Source organism: Eurosta solidaginis, chromosome 3 (assembly GCF_040869045.1).
Source record: "Eurosta solidaginis isolate ZX-2024a chromosome 3, ASM4086904v1, whole genome shotgun sequence".
In the NCBI taxonomy this organism is placed as follows: domain Eukaryota; kingdom Metazoa; phylum Arthropoda; class Insecta; order Diptera; family Tephritidae; genus Eurosta; species Eurosta solidaginis.
In genome coordinates, this window is record NC_090321.1 from 127,351,497 (window position 1) to 127,378,879 (window position 27,383).

Sequence of the window (27,383 nt, forward strand, 5' to 3'; positions counted from 1 at the left end):
TCCAATATACATCATTTATCCACCCTGTCGGAAAATCAACCAAACAAGATAAGTCTTTTATTATAAGCTTTATTTGCTTTCACTTGGCTGTTGTCTGTAATCAAAATCTTGCAAGTTAAATTTGATACACTTCTTGGTGTACGATTGAGTTGAAATTTTGCACACATGTATAACTCCGATAACAGTAATAATATTACTTTGGGAGAATTCGACAAATTAATCGATAACAGAGTTATCGGTAAAGATTTGTATTCACAAGGGAATAAAAGTCTAAGTCCTCAAAAACGCAGGTAACTTCGCTTTGTTTGTGTATGCAAAAAACGTAGAAGTTGGGCTGTTATCGCTAAATGTTGCATACTTTTTGTTGCATACTTTTCTGCGCACTTAATTTTGTTTTATAGATTTTTGGCGATGGAACAGAGCAGAGATCTGCAACCAGTAGTTGCAAACTGAACGCGACATAGGCAAAGTCACAATAAAGTTTGATTTTAGGTTATAGAAATATAAAGAATAGAAGAACTTGACTGTTTAAAGTTGACTTCGAAGAAAACTTGTAATGTTGATACATTGACGTAATGGATAGGATGAGAAACGTTACAAATAACTAAGTAAAGAACACATAACTAATTTAAACAATATTTTACCCTACTAAAAATTAAAAAAAAAAAATCATATTTAAATTAAATTTAAGAAAAAATCTTTTCTAATAATAAGCTTCTATTACTTGTTAATAAAACGAACTAAATGTAAAAAATAAAATAAAAGAAAAAAAAACTTTTTTAAAAATAGCTTTTATTACTGGTTAATAAAATTAACTAAAAAGTAAAAAATAAATTGACTATATAGAAATATAACACTTTATAAGTTCATTTTAACCATTAACGATAATAAGGCTTTTACTATTTTTATTTAGACCAATTTGAAACTATATGGTTTGCTGGGTAGAGATCTTATGGTCGTTTTAATAAGTCTAATTTGTTGTTTTTGTATTCTTTGACGCGTTTCGACGCTTACTGCGTCATCCTCAGAAAGCTGTTTTATTTGAAAATATATCAAATACATAAAATTTAACTACTTTTTCCAACAATAAACATGAAAATTCAATCTTGACAATTGTTACTTACATTGATTATTTAACTAATTGTAATATCACAGTTTAAAAACACACACACATATTTACATATTATCAAGTAGCACTGATTTGAGATTGTCTCTTCGCTCTTTGTACAACTGCGGTATAAATGTTGCTTATATTGTTAGCGTCCTCTTCGAAATTCATAACCTGGTGTATTTTTTGTTGTATCTTAAGCTCCACCGTGGTGTGATGGTAGCGTGCTCCGCCTATCACACCGTATGCCCTGGGTTCGCACCCCGGGCAAAGCAACATCAAAATTTTAGAAATAAGGTTTTTCAATTTGAAGAAAATTTTTCTAAGCGGGGTCGCCCCTCGGCAGTGTTTCGCAAGCGCTCCGGGTGTATTTCTGCCATGAAAACCTCTCAGTGAAAACTCATCTGCCGTGCAGATGCCGTTCGGAGTCGGCATAAAACATGTAGGTCCCGTCCGGCCAATTTGTAGGGAAAATCAAGGGGAGCACGATGCAAATTGGAAGAGAACTCGGCCTTAGATCTCTTTGGAGGTTATCGCGCCTTACATTTATTTTTTTTTTATCTTAAGCTCTCCAAAGTTAGTCGTGTTTTTTCTCTTTTTTCTATGTCTAATATTTGTGCATGGTCAAAATCCGCTGTATGGTTGCTCTTTGTAAGGTGCTGTGCGAGAGCCGTTGTCATCTTCTTATTTTTCGCATCTGTTCTGTGTTCATTTAGTCCTATACCCAGTTGCCGTTTTGTTGTGCCTATATAGTATTGATCACATTTTTCACCCACTTTGCCATTACATTTTATTTGATATACTACGTTGTTCTGTTGCTCTTTTTCCACCGGATCCTTTTTTTTTGTAAAAATATTTCTTAGAGTGAAGTTTGGCATGTGTGCATAGTTCACATTTTTAATTTTCGTTATTTTATGCAGATTTCGGTTGTCCGTTAAACCCGGGATAAATGTTACTCCGATGTATTTTTAGTTAATTTCTTCGGATTTTTGTGATTCCTTCTTATCTTCGCGAATTTTATTTGTTACATTTTCTATTAATTTATCAATAAGCTTGTGTGGATAGCTGTTGTTGTACAAAATGTTTTTAATCTTTTGTTTGTTTTCTGGCATAAACTCGCGGTCAGTGAGAAATATTGATTTTCTAATAAGGTTCTTCGCTGTGTTTAACTTTTGCTTCCACGGATGGTTCGAATGGTAATTAATTATTCTCCCCGATGCAATGATTTTCGTGTACCATTTCGTTGTATATTTTCTATTTTTATGGATTACTTTTAGGTCTAGGGAGGCTATTTCATTTTCTTGTTCTATTTCCATTGTAAATATTATTTTAATATGCTGTGCGTACAATCTTTTCAAGATGTCTTCCGCGTCCTTTTTTTTATAATTGCGAATATATCATCTACATACTTTTTTATGTATCTGATACATATGTCATGGGTTTTAAGTTCAGCTATGCTGTCGTCAAGTATTTTGTCAATAGGGGATTGCCCTTGGGAATGCCGTATATTTGCTGATAATAAGTCGAGTTGTACATAAAATTATTATTTTCTCTTAGACAAAACTCGAGTATAGTCTGGAAACGTTTCTTTAAAATTTTTGTGTGTTTTTCCAACTCTGGCCACTTTTTCATTATTGTTTGTATTGCGAAATGTATTGGGATGTTTGTAAATAATAAAACTACATCAAAAGATATTAGAACTTCGTCATCTTCTATATGGATATTTTTAAGATTTTCTTTTAATTGAAATGAATTCTTTATATTATATTCTTCAGATATTATATTCTTCAGTACAACTCCAATATGCTTAGATAGATTTTTATCGACGATACAATTGGCCTTAAGGGCATATTTTTCTTATGTATTTTTGGAAGACCGTATATTCTAGGAGCGATGGCTGCTCGATTTCGTTTTGCTTAAACATTTCATTTATAATTATGTTGTTCTTTCTCATAAGCTGTTGTGTGGGATCTTTCTGTATCTTTTTGTATACTTTACGGTCATCTAACAATTTGTTAATTTTTTCCTCATAAATATTTTTGTAAATATATTTTGTACATCCGTCTTGTTTCCTTTGTCAACCTGAGTTAAAACTATCTCATCTTTTTATTCAAATATGAACTCTTTTGTGTTCACAAAAGTTTTTAGCAAAAGTTTATCCTTTGCGTTATTGTTGCGCCTACTCTGGTAATTATTTATCTTCATTGCGATGTGGCTTCTTACACTGTCCTTAGTTCTGTCATCTTCGATTTCTTGTACTCCTTGTTCCAGTTCCGCGATAACTGGTGAGAAATTTTTGTTTGAAACCGGAAGTGAGAAGTTGTAGCCTAGCGAAAGCAACCAACGATATTCTTGCGGTATTTCGATTTTCGTAGTATTTATGAACTAGTCTTCATTGAATCGGATCCCAAACGTTTGAATGTTGCTAGATATTTGCCTTTGAAGCTTTTTAGATGAGTTTTTTTCCATGTCAGTGCCGATGTGTTTTATAAATTTATCTCGTGTCTCTACGATATTACTGTAATCTTCTTCTCCGAGTACCGCTATTAGTGTGTCTTTGATGCGTTTCAAATCTTTTTCTATTATTTTTATGGTTAGATTTGTTTCTTTTATTTCCAATTTTAAAATTTTTTGTAGAAAACATTCCTCTATTTTATCAAATTGGTGACGTGTAGTATCAGGTTGGAAACAATGTAGTAATGTCATTGTCTTGCCGCGTAGGTGTGGTGGTGTAATTCCATAGTTTTTACACTTCAGCAAAAATTTCAGTTTCCCCTTTTGTTAACTATTTTTTTCGAGTTTTTGTTAAATTGCTTGATTGTATGCTGTGTTTCCTCATTGTATTTTAGTTTTATGTGTCGAAAAAACTGTTTCATTGTTATGTTTATTGTTGGTTAGGTATTAATAGTATTTCGGATTTGCTCACCGATTATATACTTTTACTATTTTTATTTAGACCAATTTGAAACTATATGGTAGAGCTTTTATGGTCGTTTTAATAAGTGTACTTTGTTGTTTTTGTATTCTTTGACGCGTTTCGACGCTTACTGCGACATCCTCAGACAGCTGTTTTATTTGAAAATATATCAGATATATAAAAATTAACTACTTTTTCCAACAATAAACATGAAAATTCAATCTTGACAATTGTTACTTACATTTGATTATTTAACTAATTGTAATATCACAGTTTAAAAACACACACACACATTTACATATTATCAAGTAGCACTGATTTGCGATTATCTCTTCGCTCTTTGTACAACAGCTTATGAGAAAGAACAACATAATTATAAATGAAATGTTTAAGCAAAACGAAATCGAGCTAAAACAGAAATTTCAATTATCTAGTGTTGCAACCATCGCTCCTAGAATATACGGTCTTCCGAAAATACATAAGAAAAACCTGCCCTTAAGGCCAATTGCGATGTACATAGCAATATTGAGACCCCAGTCCCTACCGATATTTCGAGAGCGGAAATTGAAGAAACTTATATTTCAACCAAGTGCATAATCGTGTCGCTAATCAACTCTAGAAACCGCGTGAGTGACTTGAACACTAGTCTTTTTAATTCTACATTATTGGGACTCAATCCTAATTACAAACGTCTACACACACTAAATCTACCAAAGTTCGATGGAAAGTATGCGGAATATTAGCATTTTATCCGCACATTTTCCAATATGGTGCACGATGACCCATTAATACCAAAGGTTGATAAATTTAACTACCTTTTGAACTCTTTTTCGGGCCTGCCTTAAGTGTTATTGAGCCATTCCAGGTAACCGAAGAAAATTATTCGAAGGCGCTGTAACGACTTAAGGAGCGGTACAATAAGAACGTCGTAATTTTTCGCGATTAAATTGCATCAATTTTCAGCATACCAGTTATGAAAAAATCAGACGCGGCAAGCTTGCGACACGTTATCGATATCATTGCTGTACTTCGGGGTTCCCTTCTTTCGTTAGGCTCTAAAAAAGACATAATAAACTCGATTCTTATATATATCGTTTTATCCAAAATAGATTCGGATTCAAAGGCAGCTTATAATCAGAAGCAAGGATTTGAAACCCTACCATCATGGGATGATTGCTACAAATGGTTAAGTCGTCATTGTCAATATTTAGAAACCTGTTCAAAAAGGAAAATTTGAAGGTATCCCCTCTAGAAAGCAAACCAAATGGTAAGCGAACTGCTAATTCTTTTGTTAGTGCTTGTCTTCATTGCAAAAACGGCGACCACCATGTCAACCGGTGCCCATCATTTATAGCCTTGTCACCTAAGCAACGATTTGATTTTGTGAAGCAAGCCGGAGTTTGTATCAATTGTTTGCGTACCGAACACATCGTGTCTAAATGTCCATTAAACTCTCGTTGCCGTGCATGTCAACAGTTACATCATTCTAATTTACACTTTCCCTCGGTTTCAGCAACAACTTCAGAATGGACGCAATTAACAACAACAAATCAATCCAGGCCAGTATCTACTTCAGCCAAGTCGTCAGACAAATCTGGAACCAATTCGGCAGTTTCCTTAATTGCTTGCTCACACAAAACAGCTATAATACCTACCGCTTTAATCTACATCCAAGACAAATTTGGTAAAATGCAGCCTGCTCGTGCTCTATTGGATTCCTGCTTAGAATTGACTTCATAACAGAAGAGACGGCTAAACGATTGCAACGCAAAAGGATCTGTGGAAGTGTCAAGTATATCCGATATACAAACTAATATAAAATTTGCAGTAAACGCAACCATCAAATCTCGTATTGGAGATTTTATCTGGTCATCAAATTTTGCGATAACAAAACGTATTTCATCACAACAACCATACGAGTCCATTGATACATCTCAATGGCGCATACCCCCAGGAATCCAGCTTGCAGACCCATTGTTCCATAAACCGCAACGTATCGATCTTTTATTGAACACAGAACTATTTTTTTAATGTCTACAAGATGGCACCATTTCTATATTGGGCAGTTGTAGGCAAACTTGTGCGCGCTATTAATTCTCGTGCTCTCATATGCATTGTTGCATTAAGCTCGAAGCCATCTAACATCGACTCATTTCTACAGTGATTTTGGAAGATCGAGGAATTTGCCAAACCGTCATCTACATTGTCATAAGCACACTGTTTAAGTAAACAGCATTTAAGTGAAACCGTCAAGGTAGAAAGCAATGGACACATACAGGTGAGGTTACCATTTAAATGTTCGCCAAACATTTTAGGAAATTCTTTCGACAACGCAAAACAGCGTTTTTTCTCCTTTGAACGTCGCTTATTACGCGAAAAAAACTTTAAAGAGCATATACTCGGAATTTATAAAGGAATATGTGGAACTTGGCCACATGTCCCCAATTAATGATTTCGATTTTAAAAATTCGCATTATATTATTCCACATCACTGTGTTCCCAGACCACAGAGTATAACTACCAAACTTCGTGTAGTTTTTGACGCTTCTGCGCGTACCACGTCAAACTATTCATTAAATGACATACTTATGGTTGGACCTACCATCCAACCAGAGCTAATAATTACACTTTTATTATTTCCTTCACATCGATATGTACTAACGGCTGACGTGTCTAAAATGTATCGACAGTTTTTAGTTGCCGAGGAAGACCGGCGCTATCAACTTATCCTCTGGAGAAATGAAATTATTCCACAAGAACTTCAAAATACTTGGCTGCAAATCAAATTTGACCTACAATCTTAATATATATTATATTAATCTAATCTAATATATATATTGTAACGAATTTGCTGCAAATCCTCTTATTTGCAATCCTCTATTAAGTTCGAATAACTAAACTGTTGAATAAATAACTCCAATATTGAATAATGGAAAAATGGCCTTTAATAATGTACTTCACAATAACACTTATACTTTGATACTCGCTGGCTTAATAACCAAACTGATTGATAACTCAAATGAAACTCTACTATTGGCCGCTAAGTCGCGTGCTTAATCAAACTGATTGATAGCTCAACTCAAACTGAATTACAGCGCCTCTATATCTGTCGCCTTTTACACTCTTTGGTTTCCTCGTTTGAATTTTTCTAGAATCTACTAGCATTGTCCATGAGCTCTCAAACTTCTCAGCTATAACCATAGCGGAATGATACAAGGTGGCAGCATGGTGACATACCCACAAACATAAATAAAAATTCCATGTACTTTGTTTTTGTAAATTCGATTAACTAATGTCAAAATCATACTGCGCCGTAAGTTGATGTATCAAATCAAATAAAAAAAGTTTATAATCAGCTGTTCAATGCTGCCACCTTGTATCGTTGCGCCATGGCTATAACTAAAATTGCACAATTTTATACATCTTTCAGGTGCTTCCAGAATCTACTAGTCCAGTAGCTCTCAAACTTCTCAGATATATGCATGTGTTAGTGCGTTGATTCTCCGCTGCTCGTATACGTACATGGTACATATATGTAGACGCAGTTATTGTTTCGTTTATGTAAATACATAATGATTGAATTATTGATGTGCATTCACGTCACTGCTTAGCATCGGTTTAGAGACGATAGCATCGCTCAGTGCCGCTAACATTCGTTACAATATATATATATACTAGAAGACCTGGCAGACTTTGTTCAGCCCTAAATTTGGCCTATCTGCATACATTTTAATAAGCTTTTTCCGTCTGACTCTGCCGCCCCCACATTTAAGCCTTCTTCTTATGTCCCCAGAACACCATCTACATAGTGAGGCGAGAATACTCCCCATCAGGGAGAGAAATGAGATGCTAACCAAACAGTTCCAGAAACCTGGGCATCCAAACAGACATCTGATTGATGAGCCAACACCGCCAAGGGGCTTAAGGAGTCATCTCCGTAAGCATTTTGAGGATATACGGCACCTGAGAACCCAGCCGTATGAAGCAAAAAAACACAATCAGGTCCTTGGTGAACTCCACAATCAGGCGTCGGACCTTTATGCCGGGAATTGCTCCGTGAATCCAGTACTCAAAGAAAAGTACCCAAAACTTGTGGAAGATGAACGCATACTCCCCAAGGAAACGCGTGTCACTCTTGCTCAACTTCGTTCTGGATACTGTAACAGGTTAAACTCTTACTTATCCACAATCAACCCCGACATACAAAATGTATGCGCGCTTGCAATGTGTCCCCACATGACACCAATCATCTCTTTAACTGTAATGTGGAACCAACGCCTCTAACACCCCTTTCGTTATGGTCCACCCCTGTTGAAACAGCAAGTTTCCTTGGACTCCCGTTAGAGAATATTGATGACAGTTTGTGATCGGTCGCGGCTGTTAGGTTGGGCGAAGCACTGCTACAACAACAACAACATGAGCTCTACGAGCTATAGGCAGACATCAACATAGTCCAGCGAAATAAAACGCAGCGGCTGCGCTGGCTAGGCCATGTTATGCGAATGAATGATGATGATCCGGCCAAGAAAGTGTTTCTATCGGAACCCGCCTATGGAAGAAGAGGTAGAGGGCGGCCCCCACTATGTTGGAAGGACCAGGTGGAAAACGATTTAAACTCCCTTGGCGTGACCAATGGGCACCGGTTGGCGGAGCGAAGGAGCTACTGGAGTGCCTTGTTGGACGGCCATAGCCGTTTAGACGGTAAAGCGCCAATTAAGTAAGTAAGTTTATATCACAGTCCTAATTGTTCTAATAAAAGCGTGTTACATTGTGGTAGCAAGAAAAGGAGATTCTAAATGTTCTTAATTATACCACCAAATGTTAAGATTTAATAATTTAGGTGTAAAGTTTTAATGTTAAAAATATATAATTACGTACAATATGGAATTTTTTTGTCGCAAACGAAAAAGCCTAATTATCGTTAAAGGTTACAATGAACTTATAAAGTGTTATATTTCTTTGCAGAAAATTTATTTTTTTACTTTATAGTTAATTTTATTAACCAATAATAAAAGCTTATTTTTAACAAGTAAGGAAGGCTAAGTTCGGGTGTAACCGAACATTACATACTCAGTTGAGAGCTATGGAGACAAAATAAGGAAAATCACCATGTAGGAAAATGAACCTAGGGTAACCCTGGAATGTGGTTTTATGACATGTGTATCAAATGGAAGGTATTAAAGAGTATTTTAAGAGAGAGTAGGCCATAGTTCTATGGATGGACGCCATTTAGGGATATCGCCATAAAGGTGGACCAGGGCTGACTCTAGAATTTGTTTGTACGATATGGGTATCAAATGAAAGGTGTTACTGAGCATTTTAAGAGGGAGTGGGCCTTAGGTCTATCGGTGGACGCCTTTTCGAGATATCGCCATTAAGGTGGGCCAGGGGTGACTCTAGAATGTGTTTGTACGATATGGGTATCAAATGAAAGGTGGTAATGAGTATTTTAAAAGGGAATAGGCTTTAGTTCTATAGGTGAACGCCTTTTCGAGAAATCGCCATAAAGGTGGACCAGGGGTGACTCTAGAATATGTTTGTACGATATAAGTATCAAATGAAAGGTGTTAATGGGTATTTTCAAAGGGAGTGATCCTTAGTTCCATAGGTGGACGCTGTTTCGAGATATCGCCATAAAGGTGGACCAGGGGTGACTCTAGAATGTGTTTGTACGTTATGGGAATCAAATGAAAGGTGTTACTGAGCATTTTAAGAGGGAGTGGGCATTAGGTCTATAGGTGGACGCCTTTTCGAGATGTCGCCATTAGGGTGGACGAGGGGTGACTCTAGAATGTTTGTACGATATGGGTATCAAACAAAAGGTTTTACTGAGCATTTTAAGAGGGAGTGGGCATTAGGTCTATAGGTGGACGCCTTTTCGAGATGTCGCTATTAGGGTGGACCAGGGGTGACTCTAGAATGTTTGTACGATATGGGTATCAAACAAAAGGTGTTACTGAACATTTTAAAAGGGAGTGGGCATTATGTCTATAGGTGGACGCCTTTTCGAGGTATCGCCATTAGGGTGGGCCAGGGGTGGCTCTAGAATGTGTTTGTACGATATGGGTATCAAATGAAAGGTGGTAATGAGTATTTTAAAAGGGAGTAATCCTTAGTTCTATAGGTGGAAGCCTTTTCGAGATATCGCCATAAAGGTGGACCAAGGGTGACTCTAGAATGTTTGTACGATATGGGTATCAAACAAAAGGTGTTACTGAGCATTTTAAAAGGGAGTGGGCAATAGGTCTATAGGTTAACGCCTTTTCGAAATATCGCCATTAGGGTGGGCCAGGGGTGACTCTAGAATGTGTTTGTACGATATGGGTATCAAATGAAAGGTGGTAATGAGTATTTTAAAAGGGAGTAATCCTTAGTTCTATAGGTGGAAGCCTTTTCGAGATATCGCCATAAAGGTGGACCAAGGGTGACTCTAGAATGTTTGTACGATATGGGTATCAAACGAAAGGTGTTACTGAGCATATTAAGAGGCAGTGGGCATTAGGTCTATAGGTGGACGCCTTTTCGAGGTATCGCCATTAGGGTGGGCCAGGGGTGGCTCTAGAATGTGTTTGTACAATATGCGTATCAAACGAAAGGTGTTACTGAATACTTTAAGAGGGAGTGGGCATTAGGTCTATGCCTTTTCGAGATATCGCCATTAGGGTGGGCCAGGGGTGACTCTAGAATGTTTGTACGATATGGGTATCAAACGAAAGGTGGTAATGAGTATTTTAAAATGGAGTAATCCTTAGTTCTATAGGTGGAAGCCTTTTCGAGATATCGCCATAAAGGTGGACCAAGGGTGACTCTAGAATGTTTGTACGATATGGGTATCAAACAAAAGGTGTTACTGAGCATTTTAAAAGGGAGTGGGCATTAGGTCTATAGGTGGACGCCTTTTCGAAATATCGCCATTAGGGTGGGCCAGGGGTGACTCTAGAATGTGGTTGTACGATATGGGTATCAAATAAAAGGTAGTAATGAGTATTTTAAAAGGGAGTAATCCTTAGTTCTATAGGTGGAAGCCTTTTCGAGATATCGCCATAAAGGTGGACCAAGGGTGACTCTAGAATGTTTGTACGATATGGGTATCAAACAAAAGGTATTACTGAGCATTTTAAAAGGGAGTGGGCATTAGGTCTATAGGCTGACGCCTTTTCGAAATATCGCCTTTAGGGTGAGCCAGGGGTGTCTCTAGAACGTGTTTGTACGATATGGGTATCAAATGAAAGGTGGTAATGAGTATTTTAATAGGGAGTGGGCATTAGGTCTATAGGTGGACGCCTTTTCGAGATATCGCCATTAGGGTGGGCCAGGGGTGACTCTAGAATGTTTGTACGATATGGGTATCAAACGAAAGGTGTTACTGAGCATTTTAAGAGGGAGTGGGCATTAGGTCTATAGGTGGACGCCTTTTTTAGATATCGCCATTAGGGTGGGCCAGGAGTGACTCTAGAATGTTTGTACGATATGGGTAAATAACGAAAGGTGTTACTGAGCATTTTAAGAGGGAGTGGGCATTAGGTCCATAGGTGGGCGCCTTTTAGAGATATCGCCATTAGGGTGGGCCAGGGGTGACTCTAGAATGTGTTTGTACGGTATGGATATCAAATTAAAGGTATTAATGGGGGTTTTAAAAGCGAGTGGCCCTTGGATGTATATGTGAAGGCGTTTTCGCGATATCGACCAAAATGTGGACCAGGTGATCCAAAAAATCATCTGTCGGGTACTGCTAATTTATTTATATATACAATACCACTAACAGTATTCCTGCCAAGATTCCAAACGCTGTTGATTTCGCCTTGTAGAACTTTTTCATTTTCTTCTACTTAATATGGTAGGTGTCACACCCATTTTACAAAGTTTTTTCCAAAGTTATTTTTGCGTCCATAAACCAATCCAATTACCATGTTTCATCCCTTTTTTCGTATTTGGTATAGAATTATGGCATTTTTTTCATTTTTCGTAATTTTCGATATCGATAAAGTGGGCGTGGTTTTGGTCGGATTTCGGCCATTTTTTATACCAAGATAAAGTGAGTTCAGATAATTACGTGGACTAAGTTTAGTAAAGATATATCGGTTTTTGCTCAAGTTATTGTATTAACGGCCGAGCGGAAGGCCAGACGGTGGACTGTGTATATAAACTTGGCGTGGCTTCCACCGATTTCGCCCATTTTCACAGAACCGTCATAGAATCTATGCCCCTACCAAATTTAAGAAGGATTGGTAAATTTTTGTTCGACTTATGGCATTAAAAGTATTCTAGACAAACTAAATGAAAATGGGCGGAGCCACGCCCATTTTGAAATTTTCTTTTATTTTTGTATTTTGTTGAATTTTGACTTAATTTACTTATATACAGTAAAGATATTAAATTTTTTGTTAAAATTTGAATTAAAAAAAATTTTTTTTTAAAAAGTGGGCGTGTTCTTCATCCAATTTTGCTAATTTTTATTTAGCACATATATAATAATAGTAATAACATTCCTGCCAAATTTCATCATGATATCTTCAACGACTGCCAAATTACAGCTTGCAAAACTTTTAAATTACCTTCTTGTAAAAGTGGGCGGTGCCACGCCCATTGTCCAAAATCAAAAAAATTTTCTATTCTGCGTCATAACATCAACCCATCTACCAAGCTTCATCGCTTTATCCGCCTTTGGCAATGAATTATCGCACTTTTTCGGTTTTTCGAAATTTTCGATATCGAAAAAATGGGCGTGGTTATAGTCCGATATCGTTCGTTTTAAATAGCGATCTGAGATGAGCGCCCAGGAATCTACGTACCAAATTTCATCAAGATACCTCAAAATTTACTCAAGTTATCGTGTTAACGGACAGACGGACGGACGGACGGACGGACGGACATGGCTCAATCAAATTTTTTTTCGATACTGATGATTTTGATATATGGAAGTCTATATCTATCTCGATTCCTTTATACCTGTACAACCAACCGTTATCCAATCAAAGTTAATATACTCTTTGAGCTCTGCTCAACTGAGTATAAAAAAGTTTTTTTTCTTTAATTTTATTAACTTTACCTGTATGTTTGTTTGTAACTCTTCATTCGCTTCAACGCGCCTGCTGCCTTATTAACATGCTTTTATTATTAGTTAGCTTCACCTTATTTGTAATTACGTAAGGGTCATATCGAGACCCTTCCGGGATCATTTCTGGATGGTTATCGGTATTCGTCCGGGATCCCGTCGGAGTCATTTCGGTTCTTTTTCGGGACTATTTCGGGATCATTTTGGTACTTTTCCGGGATCATTTCTGTATATATTTCGGGATCCGTCCGGGACCCTGTCGGGGTTATTTTGGGACTTTTTCGGGACTATTCCGGGATCATATGGGGATCCTTCCGGGATCATTTCGGGACTATTTTGGGACCCTTCCGGCATCATTTCTGGATCGGTCTGGATCTGTCCTGCATCGCGTCGGGGTAATTTCGGGAATTTTTATGGACTATTTTGGGATCATTTGCGTACCCTTCAGAGATCAATTCTGGATGCTATTCGGGATCCGTCCGGGATCCCTTCGGGGCCATATTGGAACTTTATTGGGCTATATCGGTATCATTTTGGGACCCTTCCGGGATAATTTCCGAATGATTTTCGGGATACGTCCGGGGTCCCGTCGGAGTTATTTCGGGAATTTTTCGGGACTATCCCGGGACCATTTGGGGATCTTTCCGGTATCATTTCTGGATGAATTTCTGGATACCGCCAGGTTCATTTCGGGATCATTTGAGGACCTTTCAAAGATTAATTCTGGATGGTTTTCGGGATCCGTCTGAAATCCCGTCAGGGCCATTTCGAAACTTTTTCGGGATCAGTTGGGGACCCTTCAGAGATCAATGTTTGATTGTTTTAGGGATCCGTCTGGGATACCGTCAGGGACTATTTCCGGTATCCCGTCGGGGTAATTTCGGTACGTTTTCGGGAACATTTTGGGACTCTTCGGGGATCGTTTCTGTATAATTTTCGAGGTAATTTCGTGACTTTTTCTATATTATATCGGGATCATTTGAGAACCCTTCAGGCATCATTTCTGAATGTTTTACGGGATCCGTCCGGGATCCCATAGGGGTAATTTCGGGCCTTTTTCTCTACTATTTCGGGGTCAAATGCTGGATTCTTCAGAAAACAATTCTGGATGGTTTCGGGAGCCGCCCGGAATCCCGTCGGGGTAATTTCGGGATTTTTTGGGACCCTTCCGGGATTCATTTCTGGATCCGAGCGGGATCCCATTGGGGTAATTTTGGGATTTATGGGGACTATTTCCGGATCATTTTGGAGGCCTTCCAGTATAATTTCTGGATGGTTTTCTGTTCCCTTCGGGATCACGTCATTGGCACTTTTTCAGTCTAGAATCATGTCGTTGTCATTTCGGGACTTTTTTGGGACTATGCCGAAACCTTTTGGGGACCCTTCCGGGAGCATTTCTGGATGGTCTTCGGAATCCGTCTCCGATACCGTCGGTTCATTTCGTGGCTTTTTCTAAATAATTTCGGGATCATTTGGGGTCCCTATCAGGTTATCATCTCAATTAGTTTTTTTTTTTTTTTACTATATTACAAAAATAAAATACATTAGACAGAAAAAAAAAATTTAAAGAGATAACTTGATAAGCAGGCTAACGTGAACGCCTATATATTTCATTTTCTCCTTGGGTACGGAGCCGCGGGTAGAGGCTAGTATATTATAAATGGGAATGTTTGGATGTTTGTGTGTCCAGACGTTTGAGTTTGTGCCTCAATCACGCAAGGACGGCTGGACGGATTTGGATGAAATTTATCAAACGTATAGTCAATAGTCTAGAAGGATCTACTAGCTATCTTTTCTTAAAAGGGGGGAGGTCGTCGCCCCCAAGCAACAGTTATAATTTAATTATTGTATTTTTCGTCTTTGTGACTGAATCACGCCAGAACGGGTTCACGGATTTTAATGAAATTTGGGACACAGATAGACAACAGTCTACTGGCAAAATTTTTTCAAAAATGGGAAGGGGCGGGGTCCCACCACCCTTCGAACAATTACTTTTATAATTTTTACACATTATAACTTTACGTTTACTGATCTTCACCAATATTACAAACTAAATAGGTCAAATAAGTCGAGGGCTTGCAAAATGAGCAGTGACACCCACAGTCTCCTCTATTTCTGTATCATTTTGGAACCCCTCCGGGATCATTTCTGGGTAGTTTTCGGGATCCGTCCGGAGTCCAATCGTAGTAATTTCAGGACTTTTCCTGGACTATGTCAGGGTAATTTCGGTACCTTAACGGGATTATTTCTGGATGGTTTTCACCATCGGACCAGCATCCCCTCCATAACTCGAGAACGGATAGAAAGATTGCCATGAAATTTTTAGGAAATATGCAGGGAGGATAGATGACGGTTATTTGATTTTGAAATCCCAAATCGGTTTAGCCATTCTTGAGTTATGATTTTTTTTTTAGAAAAAATTCAAAATTTGAAAAAAAAAAATAAAAAGAAGTATACATTTTGATTGTGACTCCATAACTCGAGAACGGCTCGACAGATTGCCATGAAATTTTTAGAAAATATACAGGAAGGAGAGATGATGGTTAGTTGATTTTGAAATCCCCAATCGGTTTAGCCATTCTTGAGTTATTCATTCATTCATGCATTTCATTCATTCATTCATTTTTTTCATTATTATCCTGTGCAATCTTAAATTTATACAATTCATGAAACAGAAGTATACTTATATATATAAAATTAGCAAAAGATAACAGTTAATGGTGTTTAGTGTCCAAATAACAGGACAGAGATAACACCATTTCCTTAAATAACTATAAATCTATGTTGTACATTGTGGGGTGCAATACAAAATCTATGTAATGAAGAAAAAATATTTACAGAAGTTGAAGAATTAAACAAATTCCAATTTACAAGTGTGCTTACTACGAAAGAATTATACAGAAGTAGTGAAAGACAAAAATATAATGAAAATACTAGTAATTATATTATATTATATTATATTAATTAATTATAAAATTTGTTAAATTTTAAAATTTTTAAAGGGAAATACTTTACGTAACAGGCCGCAACAGAACTTCTATATCATCATGATTCAAACAAAGGAGCCATAATTTCACCTCCTTCAAGAAAACGGATATTCCCCTAATGCTTTGTATAGCTTCGGGAAGCTTATTGAAAACCATGCAGGACACTATTGTGTAGAAGTTGCGAAACAGGGTGGTACGAGAAGCAGGAACTACAACATTTGAATGTGAGCTGCTTCTTAGCCTTTGTGGGGGGTATATTGGACTACGTAGATACCCACACCTCATAAAAAATATTTTTAAAACTTTATAGAAATACAAGTGCCACACAGGCAGAATATTTAACCGTTTAAAAAGGTTCATAGTGTGTGATAGGCGGTTCGCGTTACATATTCTTCTTATGAGACACTTCTGCAGAATTAAGAGCGGACGAGTTTTACTATTATACGCACTTCCCCAGCAACTTATACCATATTGTAATTTAGATTGTACTAGTCTAAAATACACCATTTTCAGCACACTGCGTGAACATAGTTATTTAAGACGATAAAATGAGCGCAGAGTGGATAACAGATATTGTTTCATAGTAGAGATATGGGACGACCAACTCAAATTTTGATCTATTATAACACCCAGGTACTTAAAATTGGATACCACTTCGATCTTAAAGCATTTTCCGTCGCAGTTAAATTCAGGTGCATAGCCAACTCGAGACCCCTGATCAATACAAGTATGAGTATTAATTTCATACCGCATACAACTTGCAGAATGAAAAGTAATATCACTGCTTGGCACTTCCTTGCCTGAGAGGCTGAAATACATCAGCTTGGTCTTATTGCTAACAATCAGCTTATGAGAAGCGAACCATTGCCTCAGCAGGTGGACATCATGATTTATATCCGCAAAAAGATTGAATGCATTGTTTGTCGCATATGCAATAGCCAAGTCATCTGCAAAAGCAGTGACTTTACCCAGGAAAGGTATTGAAATTATAGAATTTATATAAATTAAAAATAAAACTGGACCAAGGACTGAACCTTGAGGAACCCCCAAATCCATCGATCTAGCTGTGCTTAAAGAATTGTCTATTCTGACCCTTTTTATTCTTGTATTTAAATATGATTTAAACCAATCAAGAACATTTCCACGGATGCCAGCTGAATATAGTTTACTTAGAAGAATATTATGGTCAACCATGTCAAAAGCTTTTGTTATATCAACAAAAAGACTACCACAATACTTTCTTTCGTCCATGGACTTATACATAAAGCAACATAGGTCAAGAAGAGCATCTTCAGTAGAAGCTCCTGACCGGAAACCGAATTGCATAGGACTGAAATATTTAATTTTTTCCAAATAGGCCATGACCCTACACTTCACAGCTTTCTCAAAAACTTTCGAAATTGATGTCAAAAGAGAAATAGGTCTGTATTTGTTCTTATCTTTCCTATTTCCCTTCGTATATAGTGGTAAAACAACAGCACATTTCAGATCCTCAGGGAATACTCCTGAGACTATACTACAATTAAATAAATACTTTAAAATGTCAACAACATAGAGAGCAATCTTTTTTAACATGCGATTCGAAATATTGTAATTTCCAGATGAATTATTGTTTTTCAAAGAGTTTACTAACCTCAGGATCTCTGTGCCAGAGATAGGATCAAAAAAGTAGCTACTTCCTGGAGAAGTATTTCCAGAATCAAAATGGTTGATGTTACATGTGCAGCTAATAGGGCTATTATTGGGCAAGGAAGTTTTTCCGATTGTAGCAAAAAAGTCATTAAAGTGATTAGCAACGTCCACTGGGTGAGAAACATCCACCCCGTTGATATCTAAAACAATAGAATTAGCATTGGTGACCGAATTCCGATGAAGGATGTTATAAACTACATTCCATTCTTTTTTAAGGTCACCATATGCAGCTATTAGCCTATTTTTATAAAAAAGTTCCTGACTTAAACGAGTTTCTTTATGCAACCTGCTTGTAAGACGGTTCACGCGCTTCCGGAGATGACTGTTACTGGAATGTTTGTAACTTTTAGCTCGTATTTTATTTTTTAGCTTAATTTTTTTTAAGTAAATTATGGTTAATCCAGGGCTTGAGAATCACATCCGAACGCTTTGGAAAATTTACAGAACTGGATTTACTTAAGTGAGCTTCAAGCGTAGACAAAAATAAATTGTACGCATTGCTTATGTCCTGTTCTGCGTAAATATTTTCCCACTTTTCATAACGAAGTGATATCAGAAGATCTCTGAAATTAATTTTCCTGACAGCTGTCATCCTTTTACGGTTATTATTACGAATAAAATTTAAACAAGTAATTTGCAGACCGATCATACAATGGTCGGAAACTCCCAGATCAAGGTTTAAAGCCACACATGGGCAAAAAGTAGAATCATCGAAGCGTCCGTATATATGGTCTAAGCATGTGCCAGAGTCAGGTCGAGTAACACATTTAATAAACGATGACAAACCATGACTTGCCATTAACTCAAGATGATTATCTAAAGCAGAGTTGTTGCCGAGTAAATCAATATTGAAATCTCCTAAAATAACTAGATTTGTTGTTTTAACCTCTTCTAAAAACGATGAAAACTCTTCATAAAATGAATGTAAGGGAACAGAGTGAAGTCTGTACACACAAACGAGGCTCAGTAGCTTATCACATACTTTCATATATATTTTCATAATATCCGCACTGGTAAGAAAGAGTCGTGTTACCTCGCACTCATACTTGGTATGAATAAAAACTCCAACACCACCAGCTGAGTACGAGTCGTTGGCATTAGCGAAAAGGGAGTAATAAGGAATACGGTAATCATCCACTTCATAGGAGAAAATCCAAATTTCCGATACAAAAACTATAACTGGGAGATAATCAAAGGCCTCCAGGTTTAAACATAATGAATCAAAATTCTGACGCAGACTTCTCACATTCTGATGTACGATAGTTAAAGTGTTTGTTACTCCTGATAAAATATTTGGTTCGTTTACTACGTTTATGATAGGGCTGTAATCTATAAAAAAATGTCTACTGTTCATTTAAAAATTTATTAATTAAGTAGACAGATCAGCTAGATCTTCAAACGTATTTATTACAACAGCTCTATCATTTTCGGTCTTTCTTATATGTAATCTTGAATTCTTGAACCACAAATACTTAAAGTGTTTCTCCCTTTTAATCTTACTAGCAGCTGAAAATAATGCGCGGTTATAACCGGTTAAGGAGTTATTGATATAAATGTTTTTAATATTGTTGTTATAATTTGGAAATAAAGAAGTATTTAGTTTCTTACGCGCAGTCCTCTTGGCCAACATAATTTTCTTCTTGATATCATTAGATTTGAATTTTATTAGAATATTATAAATAAAATTATTGCCCGACGAAGATTCGCTTACGTTTTTTCGCTTAAAGCTAAATTCCTCTATTTCTTCCTCCGAAACCACTACATCCAATGCATCCCTGAAAATTTTGTCAACACATTCTTTGGCATTTTCTTTATTTGCAATCGGCACTCCCACTATTACAATTGTATTTTCTAATAGCTTTTGCTCCTTCCAATTCAATTTGCTTTCCAGCTTTGATACCTTGGTTTTCAATTCTTTGTTCTCTTCCTTTAGCTGCTGCACTGTTGCTAGAAAGTCAATGTTCATTTGCTTAAGGTTGAGAATCTCTTCGTACAGAAGTTGAAGAGTTACATTGTTGTCACTGCTTGTTGCTTTATCCACTTCTTTCTCTGCATTACACTCTTTTTTTTTTAGAAAAAATTAAAAATTTGAAAAAAAAAGTTTACATTTCGGTCCGACCTAACGAAAAAAATCGATCCAACCTATTGCAAGTTAATTTCATTGACAACATACAAATGTTAAACAGATGAACCTGTCCAAATGCAAATGTTAATCAATCACTTTCTTCTAATGGTAACTATTGTTCACGCCTGCCTTTTCAACATATCTTCGTTAAGTTAATAAATTGCATACATACAAACACACACTCCCACTCATCGCACGCATTAATGCTTTTGTTGTACAACGTAGCGTCACCGTCTTCGCTTTTGTTTTTCGCTTTTTTTTTTACCATTTTGCTACTATCGCATATTCCTCAATGCACTGCACTCCCACTCCCACTGCAGCAACATAATGCACATTCACCTGCACTAATATTACTTTGCCTATGTACTCTTCGCATTCATCGCTTATTTTGTCAACATTAAATAGCAGGACTTTTCCATGGAAAATTCCTAAACATAAATTCTGCTGCCTAAATTGAATTTTTTCTTAGCATGTAAGATCATTGAATTTGTAATCGTCAAAGAGTTACGACAAAATAAAGCCATATAAAAACCAAATTTCGTTTGCCTATTGATTTGGCATATATATAGATGTAGAAAACGCTCTATATATCTCCGACTATTATTAATTCAAAAAGTGATTTTAAGTGTGTTCAGTGCAAGAAAACATAGTTAAAAAAGATTTTTTCCATAATTTCATCATATGCATCAAAATGCCACCAACAAGACGATCAACTATAGGTCGACGTACGCGTAATTCTACCTATAGATTTAATCAAAGGAGAGCGCAAAGTGCAGAGGAACGCTCACAACAAAACCAAGTACAACAACTACGAAACGCACGTCGTCATAGATCGACAGATCCAAATCCATTAAATCCAGCATCGAGACGAACGACACGACTTTCACGTCGTGCAGTGCAAGAGATGGAATACGCTGCTTTCGCTTACAATAGCGAAAATGATTACAGTGAACATGCCAATATTGGTGGAATGACGGTGAGATGTCCACATTGTGATGCAGCCAAATTTCAGTGTGAAACGCCTGGCATGTGTTGTACTAATGGAAAAGTGAGACTACCAGCATTTGAATCTCCCCCCGATCCACTTCATTCATTCATTTTTGGAACGTCGCAAACGTCTAAGCATTTTTTGTCTCACATTCAAGAATACAATGCGGCATTTCAAATGACTTCTTTTGGTTCGACCAAAATTGTAAGAGACAATTTCATGCCGACGTTTAAGGTAATTACTTTATGCGGAATATCATATGAAAATTGCGATCTGAGCAGCAATTTTTTTGATGTGTTCAAGAATACGTATCCAGTATCTAATTACATTTCAAAAAAATATTACAGATTCAAGGTCAGATTTATCATCGAGCTGGATCCTTATTGCCGTATCCTGATGCTGATCATCAATTTTTGCAAATCTATTTTATCGGAGGTGCAGATTGTGAATTGGATCGGCGTTGCACAATTGCTGCGCATGCAAGGCGACAAATTATTTCTGAACTTCAAACCTTCTTACATCAGTACAATGAATTAATTCGATTGTTTAAAACCGCTCTCGATCGTATGTCATCCTATGATCACAGAATCATTATAAGGGCTGAAAAAACGCCCTTTGGAGAGCATGCGAGACGATTTAATGCACCAACAATTGATGAAGTGGCAAACTTTTCCACCAATCCGTTGTTGACATGTATGCGTAAATTGAAGCAGAACGCCTTAATTATCTTCGATTCAATCAAGTCAAATTACGATCGGAAGAATACATACACTTGCGAGATGCAATAGTGAATGATGGCAATGTTAATGATATCGGACGTTTAACAATTTTACCATCGACATATGTTGGCAGTCCGCGCCACATGCACGAATATACGCAAGATGCGATATCATACGTTCGCAAATATGATCGTCCCGACCTATTCATAATATTCGCATGCAATCCGCAGTGGTCTAACATAAAAAACAATTTATTTGATGGTCAGAATCCAACAGATCGACACGATATAACAGCACGTGTATTTCGACAAAAAGTAAGAGAACTGATGGATTTGATTATCAAATTGCGAACTTTTGGGGAGATGTGTTTCTGGATGTATTCGATTGAATGGCAAAAGAGAGGGCTGCCGCACGCGCATGTCCTGATATGGCTGGTTCGTAAAATAACATCCGATCAAATTGATATCATTATATCAGCTGAAATTCCAGATGAAATCAGTGATCCATAACTATTTGAAGTTGTAACGAAAAATATGATCCATGGCCCTTGAGGTCAGATAAATATGAATTTGCCATGCATGATCGATGGAAAATGTTCAAAACGGTATCCAAGAGCATTAACTTCGGATACTAGTACAGGTGCCGATGGATACCCGTTGTACCGACGTCGGTCACTGGAGGATAATGGCCATACAACAACAATTAAAATATGCAACCAAGACGTTGAAGTTGATAATCGTTGGATTGTGACGTATTCTCCACTATTGTCAAAAGTATTTCAGGCTGACATAAATGTTGAGTACTGTTATTCTGTGAAATCGATTAAATACATTTGCAAATATGTGAATAAAGGCAGTGATATGGCTGTTTTTGGAGTAACTGGTGACAATAGCATTGATGAAATAGCACAATATCAAATAGGGCGCTATATTAGCACTAATGAAGCTCTTTGGAGAACTTATTCATTTCCAATTCATGAGCGATATCCTGCTGTGGTTCATTTGGCTGTTCATCTTGAAAATGGCCAGCGAGTGTCTTTTACCGATGCAAATGTGCAGCAGAGAGCAGCACAACCACCAGCAACAACATTAACTGCATTCTTTCAATTGTGCGAAAGCGATAACTTTGCCAGAACGTTGCTGTATGCAGATGTAACGCAATATTTCACTTGGACTGCAAAGAAATGGCAACGACATAAAGAAGGAACACCTCTTGATGGCCATCCGGGTGTTTTTTTTGCAGATACCATGGGAAGATTGTACACAGTTCATCCAAACAATGCAGAATGTTGATATTTGCGATTGTTGTTAGTAAATGTTATTGGGCCACGTTCATTTCAACATTTGCGAAGAGTGAATGGTCATTTATGTATGACGTATCGTGAAGCATGCGAGCAATAAGGTTTGCTTGAATATAATGCGCATTGGGATTTAACGCTTCACGATGCATCGATTGCTTCTTCTCCACATCAAATACGTATCTTATATGCCATAATCGTGTCAACATGTTTTCCATCAAATCCTCTTGAACTGTGGAATAAATACAAACATTTTATGGCAGAAGACTATTTGATTCGAATGCGTAATCACACAAGAAACACTGATTTGCTGATTTCATTGGAAATGTATAATGAGGCATTGATAGCGATTGAAGATATGTGCCTTACGATTGCAAATAAAGGATTAGGGCAATTGGGTTTGTCACCACCCAATCGTCTAATGCATAATTTATTTGATCGAGAATTGCAACGTGAACAACAGTATGATCCCAATGAATTGCAAACATTTGTGAACTTGTATGTTCCCAAATTAAATGACCATCAAAAACATATCTATGATACTATCATCCAAGCGGTACAAAATGAAGTCGGTGGATTATATTTTTGGATGCGCCTGGTGGTACGGGAAAAACATTTGTGATATCACTCAATTTGGCAGCCATTCAATCGCAACGAAAAATTGCTTTGGCACTTGCTTCGTCGGGAATCGCTGCTACTCTATTGGATGGTGGACGAACAGTGCACTCTGCATTAAAATTGCCGTTGAATGTGCAGGTATGCTTATATTTATTGATTGATCACTTTAAAATTTAATCGATATTAATTAAAATGTAATTATTTTCAAATTAACAGGTGATTGAACATCCCGCGTGCAATATTTCAAGAAATTCTGCGATGGCAAAAGTTTTGCAACAAGCAGCAATTATTCTATTGGATGAATGTACAATGATGCATAAAAAATCGCTGGAAGCACTACACCGTCCAATGCAAGATCTACGTCAGAATCAAGAAATTTTTGGTGGTGCATTAATATTATTGTCAGGGGATTTTCGACAAATATTGCCTGTGGTTGCACGATCAACACCGGCGGATGAGATCAACGCATGTTTAAAGTATTCTCTTCTGTGGCGAAATGTGCAAAAATTGACATTGAACATAAATATGCGCGTTCAATTCGACAACGACCAATCTGCAGATCGGTTCTCGAAGCAATTGTTAGATATTGGCAATGGAAAAGTTCGATTCGATAAAACAAATGGATTGATTATATTGCCGAACAATTTCTGTACCATTCTCCAATCAACAGAAGAGTTGATTGAAAGTGTGTTTCCAAATATTGTTCAAAATTACAGGAATCACAATTGGTTGAGAGAACGCGCAATGCTGGAACCAAAAAATTTACACGTCAATGCATTCAGATTCAAGAAAAATTGCCAGGTGCAGTGACATCATATAAATCTGTTGATAACGCAATGAATGCAGATGATGCAGTGAATTATCCAATTGAATTTTTGAATTCATTGGGACCACCTGGTATGCCACCGCATTATTTGAATTTACAGGTTGGCTCATCAATTATTTTACTGCGGAATTTAAATGCACCAAAACTGTGCAATTGCACAAGATTAGTAGTAAAAAAATTGATGCCGAATTTAATTGAAACGACAATATTGACCGAAACAGCGAAAATTGAAATCGTACTCATACCACGTATTCCACTGATTCCAACAGACATGCTATTTGAATTTAAGCGTTTGCAATTCCCAGTGCTTCTATCATTTGTCATCTCCATCAATAAGGGACAAGGACAAACGCTTCAAATATGCGGATTAAATTTGGAGGAGCCGTGCTTTTCACATGGACAGCTATACGTGGCCTGCTCAAGAGTTGGAACTCAAAATTGTTTGTTTGTGCTCGTTTCCAATGGGCAAACTAAAAATATTGTATATCCAAATGTTTTGGATTGACATTAATAATTTTGAAATGCAATGCATTCATTTCAAAAAAAAATTTATAATCTTTCATTTCTTTATTTGGTTGGTTGCTACGGGGTCCGCTAGTATATTATGAATGGTAAAGATTGGTTGTTTGTGTGTCCAGACGTTTGTCTTTGTGCTTTATTCGCGGAAGAACGGCTGGACGGATTTGAATGAAATTTGGCACACATATAGCCAATAGTCTAGAAGGATCTACTAGCTATATTTTTTTGAAATGGGGAGGTTCCCGCACCCTGGGAACAGTCAGAATTTAATTATTGTACTTTTTCGTCTTTGTACCGAATCACGCTAGAACGGCTTCACGGATTTTGATGAAATTTGGGACACAGATAGACAATAGTTTACTGGCGAAATTTTTTTGAACATGGAAAGGAACGGGGGTCCGACGACCCTTCGAAAAATTACTTATTAACATGCGTGGTTCCAGGGGAGGGTGAAATGAATTTTGTATTTACTGTAATGTAATATATAATGCTAATCTACATAGTAGTTTCTTATCAAAAAACGGATTTTTACTAATTTTTAAATTTTCTTGTTTTTTACGTTATCACTATATAAATTTAAAAAAATGTTTCCTCCTAGAAGTGCTGCTGGAACCGCGCTTACTTTTTAATAATTTTTAAACATTACAGCTTTACGTTTACTGACCTTCACCAATATTATAAACTCAATAGGTCAAGTCCAGGGCTTACAAAGTGAGCAGTGACACCCATCGTCTCCTCACTCCCCTTCCCCTCTGTTGCAAAATCTATAAATTGTTATAACTCAATATAAATGCTCTCTTAAATATATAATTTTTTGTATCTGGCTCATACAGATCGAGATCTCCCTCCTTCAATTGTTTTTATTAGCATGCTTTTATTATAAGCTTTATTTGCTTTCACTTGGCTGTAATCAAATTTTGCAAGTTAAATTTGATACAATTCCCGGTGTCCGATTGAGCTGAAATTTTGCACACATATATAACCCCGATGATAATGCAATATTACTTTGAGAGAATTCGATAAATTAATCGACAACAGAGTTTTCGGTAAAGATTTGTATTCACAAGGGAATAAAAGCCTAAGTCCTCAAACACGCAAGTAACTTCGCTTTGTTTGTGTATGTAAAAAGCGTAGAAGTTAGGTTGTTATCGCTAAATGTTGCATACTTTTTGTTGCATACTATTCTGCGCACTTAATTTTGTTTTACAGATTGTTGGCGATGGAACAGAGCAGAGATCTGCAATGAGTAGTTGTAAACTGAACGCGACATCCCTGCAAAAATCATTGGATCATGTGGTCCACTGGAATACTTACCATTATACTCCACTGTAATGCAGCAATGGTCCAACTCATGTTTCTACACGAACATATTGTGAGCCGACCATTGCTCGTTTGTAATCACTACACGATGTTTATTGGACTGTGGGTACTCCATGGATTACTCTGATGTAATGCGGAGCTGGAGTATATGGTCCAGTCCTAGGACATCGCAATGTTAATTGGACCATATTTTTTGTATGAATTGTGGTTAATTTTGGAGCACTCGGTTGGTCCATAGCGAGTACTCCATACATGCATGCATGGAGTACTCGCGATTTTTGCAGGGATAGGCAAAGTCACAATAAAATATGATTTTAAATTAGTTAACACTCGAATAGAAGAACTTGACTGTTTAAAGATGACTTCGAAGAAAACTTATAATGTTGATGCATTAAATTAATAGATAGAATGAGAAACGTTACAAACAACTAAGCAAGTAATTTAAACAATATTTACCCTACTAAAAATTAAAAAAAAAAACTCATATTTAAATTAAATTTAAGAAAAAAGCTTTTCTAAGAACAAGCTTCTATTACTTGTTAATAAAACGAACTAAAAAGTAAAAAATAAATTTAAAGAAAAAAAAAAGTTTTTTAAAAATAAGCTTTTATTATTGGTTAATAAAATTAACAAAAAGGTAAAAAATAATTTTACTGTAAAGAAATTTAACACTTTATAAGTTCATTGTAACCTTTAACGATAATTAAGCTTTTTCGTCTGCGACAAAAAAATTTCATATTGTACATAATTATATATTTTTAACATTAAAACTTTACACCTAAATTATTAGATCTTACAGTTTATATCACAGGAGGGTGGAGCCGTGTGTAGAAATCCACGAAAGTGGGGAAAGCTTCTGACCGCCATTCACCTGGGAATGGCTAGAGCGATTCTTTTGCATGCGTTTCATGCAGCTCACTACTGCCGGTCGCTTGCGGCCAAGTAGCCTCTGGGTAGCCGCTTAACACCCGTTTAACGGTGAGCTAATGTGAGTAGGCGACAACCTGGCTAGGCCACTCTGACATAATCGGTTTAAGGGCTAGCCGGGGGAGATTTCATCGGCAGCGTCTGTACACTTCTAGGTGCGGCTGCAAGCGGCCGTCTGCCTTGGAGCAAGCGGATCGCTATATAAACGTGCAAGTAATAGTTTCACCCCCGCTGAGCGGGTTGTGCACTGGGCTTGGGACCCGCCACGTAAAATCATACTCCAAT

General features: G+C 37.0%; 1 protein-coding gene and 1 pseudogene across 1 annotated transcript in view; one reads left to right on the top strand and one right to left on the bottom strand.

The window, feature by feature from the left end:
• Window positions 1-27,383, bottom strand: part of Ptp52F (Protein tyrosine phosphatase 52F) — a 2,268,497-nt gene that overhangs the window by 1,499,599 nt on the left and 741,515 nt on the right. The window lies entirely within an intron of this gene.
• LOC137247321 (uncharacterized) lies at window positions 21,050-23,510 on the top strand (annotated as a pseudogene).